Genomic DNA, 10,252 nt, shown 5'->3' on the forward strand with positions numbered 1-10,252 from the left:
TCACCTCCCAGTTCATGGTTTTGTTTGGCTTTAGACTTAAATCTAGTGCATGGACAGGAAGAGCTGAACTCTCCACTCCAAGATTCGATCATCTCTTTTGGACCTGTAGAATACTGGAGTGCAGTTATTTTTAGCAACTTCACTGAAAATATTACTTTCCTCCTACATGAGGCCCTGTTTTAAATAAGTTCTGTAATTATTGTGGTATTGTTGTATTGCTAAAATACTCTATTCAACTATGAATAACATTGCAGAAAGTCCTCTAGGAGGAATACAGAATTATGCTACCATCATAAAGGCATCAGAGTCTAAAGCAACTAAATGCTTTAGTAAAAGGAAGAGGGGGAAACTAAAATGCCTAGGTTTTGTTCCAGTGTAAGCCCGGATACTCTTTATGGAATAAGCCTTTGTTGAGCACCTTCCCATCTGTTTCACTTTGTCTAAGAGCAACCTAAATTTGAGTCAATGTATAGTTGTGTAAAGCAGATTTCTTTTAAAAATACATTGTGCCTAACTTATTCTTTGACTCAAAATGCAACCTGATTTTTTCTTCTTAAGTAATAGGTAAAACATTATTTTTTTTGTCATATATATATCATTTTCACTTTCTAAAAAGATACTCTGCGTGAAAAATTCCACAAGCTCTAGTAGCATTGATGTTCTTGTGTCTTGCACCAGCACAGTTATGTTCAAAAAGTATGAAAGTTTAAGATGTGCTTTGTTTTCTTTCCAGAATCTCTTTCTTTCTCAGAAAGAATTTTTGTTTGTAAAATCTGAAAGGCAAAACCAAGGTGTCTCTTTTACATTTCTAGATGTACAGGTCCTTGACAAGTTCTGTTGCTACATTTTAATTAATACAAAGATTCATGATTAGCTAGAGGAAAACAAGATGGAAAGATGAATGCTTAAGCTCTAAGTATATTACAAACACATTGTGAGTGAACCCTTGACACTTTTAAAAATTAAATAAAATTTTCTGATCTGCATTTCAGACCTCTGGAATGGTTCCATAGCCAGTGCCCAGCCTGGGTACTTGGTCTAGGTATGGAGGCTATAGAGCTAAGAAGCTGCCTGAAATATCTTCATGTACTTGCATTGTGGTTATGGAAAGGAGAGGAAATTCGTGGAGTATTGGGTCCTCTCGTCTCAGCCTTCTGACATTTGCTGCACGCCCCTTGTGTGGAACTTCAGTACATTTGCCCAGCATTGAGTTAAGTCTGGTTGTTCGAAATGTAATTTTTTCTGTTGTACATGGTTTTGAAAATGCACATAAGTTGCTGAATACACTGCGTTTCACACATTTAATTTAAAGTAGCAATCTTTGCTGTGAATGGGATCTATACAGCTGTGGTAACTTAAACTTACAGTCCCCCTCAGACTGAAGGCTCTCAACATATTTTACAAACTCAAACTATGAATGGAAAAAACAGAAGTGAGAAAATAAAGGTACAAAGAATACCATGCCAATGCAGATATTAGTTATACAGCATTTAACTGCTGTGACATGGGAATTTATGCTTCATAACCAATCAAAAAGACTTACAAGAGTTTTAAAGCCAGCAAATGATCAGACATTGACTATAGCTTTACCAGAAAAAGTCTTTTCTGTCAAAAGAATATCTAACATGACTAAAGACAACCCACCTATTCTCCACTAGTAATATTAACAATGTTAATATCGTTTAGTAAAGACAGAAATTAACTAAATCACTGGAATACTTTACAAGGAATAAACCATGCATCATCCATGTGATTGCCACCAAACATTAGTGAGCAAACCAATGTCTTATTCAGTGATTTCATTTTGCACTGCATTTATGAATGAGGAATTGTTCTTTGTTTTAAGCTCTAATTCTCCTGGTTTAGCCCTCTGCTAGTGTACCTTCCCTTTGAGGGAGCCACACATTCTAAATTAATCCCTTTTGTCTCTCTACAACTTGAATTACCCAATATGATGATGGATTTCCGCCTTCTCTGGTTCACTTCTGCACATTCAGTACTCCAAAAGCCATTCAAGTTCCTCCCTTCTAGATTATCAAGATGAGCAGGGCTTTCCTGAAGGTGTAGGATGAGTGGGCATGGCTCAGCTCTCAAAATCATTTGGGCATGAAGGTTCATTTAGCCAGCCATGAACTGAAGTGTGGGTGGAGCCTGTGCTCATGTTGTTCTTGAACCAAGAAAGATACTACAGAATTTTGAAGACAATTATTAAGAGAAAAAAACATTACTCACTCTCTTAGGGTGAGATATTGCTAATTAGAGGAGGTGCAACTAAAATTTTAGAAATATTGTAGAAGAGTCAAAGTCGATTAATTTTGTGAAACTTGGCAGATCTGGCTCAGGTTCTGAGTTTGTAGCAGTCCAGGCTCTGGCTCACTTGATTCTGGTACTTTCCAGCACTGACAGTGTCTAGCATCTTCCAAATTTAATAGGAATTTTAAAATAATGTAACAGACTAAATCCTAAATTTGGGACTGTCATTTTGCTTTCAGTTTAGTTACACACTGAAATTGCAGTCTGCAAAAAAAGATCATGCAGTGCATTGGATGTAAGCATCTTTCCTGCTGGCTGGCTAAGCATGGGAGCATTGCTCCTGCCTCCTGCTGCTGCTGCTGCTGCCGCTGTCGCTTCTGCCCCACCAGGCTGCTACACAGGCACAGGAGTTGCAGTTGCAACCCAACTCCCATGTTCAGTCACTGTACAAGAACTTCAGCTGGAAAACTAATCTGCTCCACAAACAGGCACCAGGTAGGAGAGAAAACATGTTACATCTTCCAATTAACTGTTCACAATGATTGTTCAGAAATGGAAAATCACACAAATCCTGAGGTCTTGAGAACCAGCTACCCCTGAGGTAAAACTGCCTACCCAGGAGACTCTACGCGTGTGCAGCTGAAACAAGATCAAACTAAGCAGTGCCAGTTATCTATGTCTTTTTGAGAACTTCTACAGAGGCGATGAACTTACGATAAAGCAAGCTGAAGGAAGGACACCTAAGTAATTTTCAGATTTTTAAGTAAGGTTAGAATATCCTCTAAATTTGTTTCAAAAATGGTTACTCAGGCGGTGATATTTAATGACGCATGATCCTGAGGGAAAGGACTTCAGTTTGTGGTGCATCTCTGTTGTTCCCTTATTTCACAGAAGCTTTCTCTTAATCATTCAGGCTTCCCCCCCCCCCCCCCTTAATCCTGAAGCAAAGAAATGGCCTTTGTTAGTCTTTTCCACCTCCCTGAAACTTTTGATTTTGTTCTTTTTTACTTAAGAAAACAACAAAGACCTCTCAAAAAAAACTATCCCACCACAACTACTAACAACAGTACTGGTAGATACCCCTTTGTTCTTTTGGTTAAATTAAGCCTGTAAACAACGAAAACCAAGGTGTTTAAGGGATTGCCTCTCTCATTGACTTCTTTGTGTGCCTTCAGCTGCCCTCCTGGGCATCGCAGCCTTGCTGGAGGATCGGTAGTTCATCTGTTGACCACAGCAGCTGCTCTCAGTAAATGGCTCAAGTTCTGCAAAGTGGCTCATCAACCTCCTCCTTGAGCAGAGGAAGAATCTGATAGCAACACAAGTGACATCAACTCCTAAGGCCATCCTCTAAGCCTTCCTTCGAATGTGGGGAGTGGGCGATATATCTGAGAAGTGAAGGGATATATGGATAGCGGTGTGGTGTTGTGGAGACTCTAGACACAGCTCCAGCATCAGGTATCCCACAGTCAAGATCCAAGAGGCCACCCAAAATGAGATAGAAGGGTCTTTCTCCACCTAAAGGCTGGATAGTTACATGTCACAGAACTTGTACTGTGATCACTTGGTGATGTTTCATCAGTTGAGAATAGAAAATAGAGAAGTCCTCAACTTTCACGTTAGAGTGGAACAACGTGAACTCTGTCAGAACCCACACCAACCAGGTACTAACTTCATATCAGTCTCATTTTTGTGCCTCTCCCTGCTGCGTCGTCTAGGCATTTTCATTCATTCTGAGCATTTGTTATTTCAATCTTAAAATGCCTCTCTGTGCAATTCAGTTGAGATATTCCTGTTTTCAATAATACATTTGCCATAATGCTTTCCTTCCTCCTTCAGACCTCTCTGAAATCAAGCATTGCAGTCCACTGACATGTTGACAGTTTTGCATGAATTAATGAAAAAGGAGTTGGAAGTGGCTGACAAAGATTTATTTATTATTATTAAATTGACTGTGTATCCAAGTTGGTCTTCTGAAAAGAAAATTAAGAGAAAGAACTGAAAAAAAGTTTTTGAAATGTACAATTTAGAATATAGTCTGTTCCTCAATCTACAATATATAATTTTAAGAGTCAAGGCTGCTGTCTCAAGGTGGAAATTCTTGCTCTAAATTGCAAGCAGGACTGCCTTACTGGTATTACTGTATATGCTGAGAGGAAGTGAAAATGGACGTTTCCAACACTGGGAAAAACTGAAGTCCAAAGTTGGTCATTTAATAGATAGGGGCTAATATTTATTTAGTTCCTTTTGCTTAAAAAGAAAAATATGAAACATCCTGGTAACAAAACACAAAGATACAAGATGTAAGCATACCTGCTGAATATTTTCTCATATACTTCTTCTGACAAAAAGCTAAAATGCGTAAGTCTAAGTGATCCAAGCACGGAAATGACACCTAATCTTCTTGAAGCAACGTACTGTGGAATGTATTAAGTTAGTATATCACATAAGGCTTGTACTCCCTTCATTTGCATGCGCTCCTATTTCACAACCATATTTCCTTTAACACTCCAGCCTTCCCCGTACATTCTGTATTTGGCTTTGCATTTGCCTGGTCTGTGGTAATAACCCCAGGCAAAGAGCACAACGGCGGCCGGCTGCCAGCAGCAGAGGCTGGCGCTGACTAGGCAAGGATTTGTGTGGCACATGCCAGCTCAAACACGGACACTTCCTTTTGCTGTTTTCCTGCCTTTAGAGGCCAGCCAACCAAAGATGAAATTCCTCCATTCCTGGAACATCTGGCTTAGACTCTCAATGCTCATAATTATCCTCCCGTTCCCAGCTCTCTGCAGGTGCAGGAAAGTGCAGGGCAGGTTCTCCGAGAACACAGCGCTACAGTGGATAAGTTCATCTATAAATCTTTGGTAAATGCATGCCATATGATTTAACGTACAGTTATACTTTTATAATTTATGCTGAGAAAGGGTCTTACTGATAAAATGCCAGCTGGAATAATATTACATTATAAGGTTATGAAACCTAGGGCAAAATCTCCAACTCTTAGTAAATGTAGGGCTTTGTATTGCAATCAAAATCCGCATGTCAGCATCTCACACTGCTGTATCACTTATGCCTTTACGGTCTACCCCTGTATCACTCATTCACTTTTTATCCCTTCTCTCAACACAGGCTTTGACTCCTCAGGCGCTTATTTATCTTCATCCACTGCTCCTCCCTCGCCAGTCGACCACTTGCTGTCCTCATCTCGCACGGTAAAACCCCAGGAAAATCTTCCCATGCTTTCCCTGGCAGCCAGATGCTGTTGTAGTCCACATTGGCAGCTCTGACCTGTGAATGTCGTCGGAGCCGTGACCCATTCCTTGTTCGACTCAGCACGGTTTGCCTAAACAGATGGTGAGTAATGGCATGCAACGCCTACTTATCTTTCTGTGCCTCGCTCCATATGGTTCCTGTATTAGACCTGGAAACAAATTGAAGGAGTTAGTGTGACTAGGAAATGAATTCCATTAAGCTCCACAAAGCTGCTGTTAAAAATTCTTGTGTTCTTGTACTGATATGAACGGCTGTGTGAGTCAGTTCAGATTTGAGATGCAAATATGCAGTTCCCTTGATTTTATTGGGGTTAAACCCACCTGTACCATGCCTAAATCTTACTCTGTAGTGTGTGAGCCTGCAAGCCACTTGAGCACACATGCGAGTTCCTCAGTTTCCCATTAAAATCACCTTATGACAGGTGTGAGATCTTGCAGCATTAATATCTGCACATGTACCTAATATCTGCAAATGTTCTGAGACTACCCAGGAATACACAGTCTTAGAAATTGATAATGTCACTTTCTCCTTTTGGTGGTGGTAGGGGAGCTAGTATTTCAACATATGAAGCAACCTGTTATTAAAATGGAGGAGGTTAGATCATCTTAGATTTAGTGATATCCTCTTTGTGCTTAAAAGGAAGTGATTAAAAATGTCAAGATTTCAGGATTTAGGGTAACGTTCTCAAAAGGAGCCTGTAAAGGCTCATGAGTCTAATTGTCATTACAAGATATAGCTTTCAGTGAGATTTAACCTCAAAGGCCAGAATAATTTTACAGATATTTTTGATATATATGTTTCTCAGTTAGTCACTTGGGACCAAATCCCCAAGAGGGAGCTACAATATGAGGGATGCACAAAGCCCTAGAGACAGTGAGCAAGAAAGTATGATCCTGCAGCAGCCCAATAAAGACTGAATACACCTGGGAGTAGGGAAAAGGGGGAAAGCAAGTCTTGGCTTCTTGACCCTTCTTTGGGGTTAACTCATGGATTTTACATTGAAAAGTCACAGAACAAAAGGCACAATCAACTCGGTTTAATTTCCTTTCCTGACCCCAGACCGCTCTTGCACCTTCACGTATCATGCCTTAATCACTAGTCTGTAGTAAAAGCTGTGGAGGAGGCCATTCGGGGGTGAATGTCCCACCCTGACATGAAATGGAGCCAACTTACAAGAAATAGTTAAGGACTTTTTGTTTTTGAGAGACAGCGTATACAACACTGACACGTATACTGCTGAAAAAAATTGTTGCCTTAATCATTGATGTGTGGCTAGAAGTTAAATGAAGAGAAAACAATAGAGATCTCTCCCTCTTGAGAAGAGGGTCACACAGCCCTGAACCTTGTACAGCTCTTGAGCAGGTCAATGACAGTTTCTAGGGGCATCTGAGTTGTGTGATTAGCTCTGGTGCCGTGAGTCGGTGCAGTGGGCTATGGAGTAAACCGAATTTCTCTTTGTGGGATGGAGTCTGCCAGCCCAGGCTATGGGAGGTGATATCATTACATTGATTTAGGACCCAACTTCATGGCTAATGCAGTCTGACCCAGCAATGGGCTGGTGGAATTCCTGAAGAGCCACAATCAGCTCCTGCTGAGAGCTCCTGCTTCCCTCCGCTTCCCAGCATACGGAGGCATGGATGTATATTGTGGCTTCCAGCCATATGGAGGTTTGGATGTGCAGCTTACACAGGCAAAGAAGCTGGCAACCATAAAAAGTAGGGATACTCGTGAGGGCATAAAGACACCTGTTCCTGCTCCAATCGTTGCTTTGTGTATTTTAAATACATTTTTATCTGAAATTCAACATTTACATTTTAAATCTTATATAAACTAGCCTCTGGAGCAGGGGCTGGAATCCAGGTGTCTCTGCCCCTTGGTGAATGTTCCTGCCACAAGGCTGCAGAATTGTACTTGTTGCTTCTCTCTTTTTACCACAGATACTGTTTATTTATTTATGCAAAGTGAAACAGATTCATCGACAAAGTTTGCAAGATTAACAAAATATTCCATGGCCAGGAATTTAAGGCACTCTGTTGAAGAATGAGAAGAATTTGCTACCCAGCACTCCACATTTTGTGACTAGTGACTTTGGGAAGCCACTACATGTGCCTACCACATGCCTCTGGGATACAGTTCCTCGGGCGATACAGGTGGAGGAACTGTGCTTGTGAATCCTGCCAGGCATGCATTGGACATGGAGAACTCAGCCCTGCTGACATTGCAAGACTCCTAGACGTGCCCAGAAGTGAAACATTAGGCACCTGCTTTAACACTGGAACTGTAGGAGTAGCTGAAGAATTTTTGGATGCAGGCACTTTAAGATTAACAATATCTTTGAAAATCCCACTTATTGGCATCTTTAGATACCTTTCTAACTGCAATGATTTGATTCCTGATCAATTGAAGAACTTGGGCTTCTTGCATGTTATTTTAAGACTTTGCATTACATTTTTTCCTCTCTAAAAGCAGCTTCCTGATGTGACTCAGAGGGAGACTGTCATTTGTAAGTCGTTAATGAGCCTTTAACTTTGATTGTGTGCATTACATGTCAAGTGTGAATTATTTCAATAAAATTAATTACTTTTTTGGCTAATCAGTAGAACAAGTATTCATTCTTAGCATCCCTTTACTCTGAGAGATTTGGTCATTTTGCTTGGAATACACTAGCTAAAACTTACTTTCAGCCTACATTTCTGTTTCTCAGCTATTTAAGCAGAAATGCATTTTGTTTGGTTTACTAGGAAAAGATGCTTCGAAAATATCTGTCCCATTTCCTAGGGTGCCTACGCACTTACAAACCACAAAACCAGGAAAAAAAGCATAAAACCTACTGTACATACAGAACTATTTAGAAATAATAGTTGTTTGCTAACATATTTGGTAGTGTGAGCTCTGGGACGCAAGATTAAATGGAACTGGCACCAAAGACAGTATGCATGTTAGTAAATATATTGATTTTTCAGCATCATCTCCCAGGACTGTCACAGAACATGTTATGTTAAAGAGGGAAGCTGAGGATCAGCATTGAAATTCCTGTTTGACGAACTTGTGACCTTCTTGTGCCTTACACAGAGTATTTTTAAGCATCGGAGGAAAAAAAAAAAAAAGATGAAGAGAAGGACCAAGAGACTATTTGGTCTTTAGAGGCCAGATAGCTGGGTAGTACAGTGAAATGAAAGCCTATACGAAGCAGAGCCCCATCCTACAAGCATTTATGTATCCACTTAAATTTGTTGAGTGAGCATACCTAGGAGTATCTGCATGTTCATTCAAAAAAAAGGAATAGTGGAAGAGTTAACCTTAACCTAGCTATCAGAAAACTAAACACCATTTGAAGCATAAAATAAACAAAGGCTCCTGTTCAGATTTGGACCAAACAGCCAGTGTACTTGTAATTATTACTTTTAAAAGGAGTTGAATATTTGCCTTCAATACCAGTACTTCAGGTAGCTTCAAAACCATAACATACAGCATTTCTTCAGTTTGGGTTGGTTTTTTTTTTCTTGAACCTACATGTATGAGAGAGACAAAATTATGGCATAATTATCTAATGTTAGCAAAAAATTAGCAAACCAAATTTCTGGGAACAATCATTCTACTGTTATTAATTCTGATTACCATCTAAAGAGTGCTTGTGATCATGTCACTATATAATATTTCTTTCAAAAATAACAAGACACTGCTAAAGATACTTGTCTTCTCCCCACCGTTACCGGCACTACTGGGAGCAGTCTCAGCGCGCCAGCCGGCGCGGAGGAGGCTGAGCGCGGGTCGGCGGGCTGGCCCTCCTTCTGCCAAACCCTGCGGGGAGACGGGGGCTGCACTCGGGGCCCTCACAAGGAAGCCGAGCTTTTTTGAAGGGTTTCCGCCTGCCTTGGTATACCTCATTTTCGAATAGCTCTACTTGCCCTATGACTTGTTGGTATATGAAAAGTAAACATGCCTTGTTCCAGGAGAGTATGTTTTTAAGGTATTGTTTATATACAGAGGCATAAGTACAGATGATTAATATTCCGCAGCCTACATCATGTTCGATATTGCAGTAAAAACCTAAGCAAAACGTGAGCTCTCAGCTGTGATAAAGTGTTATCACTCCGAAAACTAGTTTCCCTTCATGTTGGCATCATTGAATACATTGTATTTTTAATAGCTGTTGAAATTATGTGTCAATGATGAACATCCTGTGACTACCCTGCAGTTAAAACTAGGTGGAGGTTTATATTTACAATAGAGAAGAAATCCCTGAATAGATTACCCCAACCTTGTAAGCAGTTCCTTGGGCCAGCTTGCATTACCTTCACTGGGAATCCACCTGAGCACAATATTCCATACACGTGTATCGACAACAGATACGTAGACAAAAAATAACGTACAAAAGACACCCTACAAAAGGCTCCAGTCACACCCTTTCCTTCCCAAAATCAGAATTTTACTCTTTCATTCTAGCCTGACCATTCTAGTAAGCTGAAAGTAATCCATTCATTTCTGAATAATACTTGTTTTGAAATATAAAGCCTATACTTTCTTAAATGACTCTAAAGAAAGTATAATAGACTTTCAGAGACCGAAAAGCTCACTTCTATACTTCAGCAAAATCTGAATCAGAGCCCACTCTTTACAATGCACGAATATTGTAATTGTTTTCCTAATACAGTAATCATAATTCTGTCTACGCACGCCACAATGAAAGGCAATGGAAATTTTCATGAATGAATAAATTTGGTGAAGG

General features: G+C 40.1%; 1 long non-coding RNA gene across 1 annotated transcript; it reads left to right on the plus strand.

Annotated features, from left to right (window-relative positions):
- The first annotated feature begins 917 nt into the window (after nt 1-917).
- LOC138690012 (uncharacterized) lies at nt 918-8,105 on the plus strand. Its single transcript, XR_011328786.1, has 3 exons — nt 918-2,748; nt 5,380-5,604; nt 7,461-8,105. It is a non-coding gene; the product is annotated as an uncharacterized lncRNA (long non-coding RNA).
- The last annotated feature ends 2,147 nt before the right edge of the window (nt 8,106-10,252 follow it).

Source organism: Haliaeetus albicilla, chromosome 19 (assembly GCF_947461875.1).
Source record: "Haliaeetus albicilla chromosome 19, bHalAlb1.1, whole genome shotgun sequence".
Taxonomy (NCBI): domain Eukaryota; kingdom Metazoa; phylum Chordata; class Aves; order Accipitriformes; family Accipitridae; genus Haliaeetus; species Haliaeetus albicilla.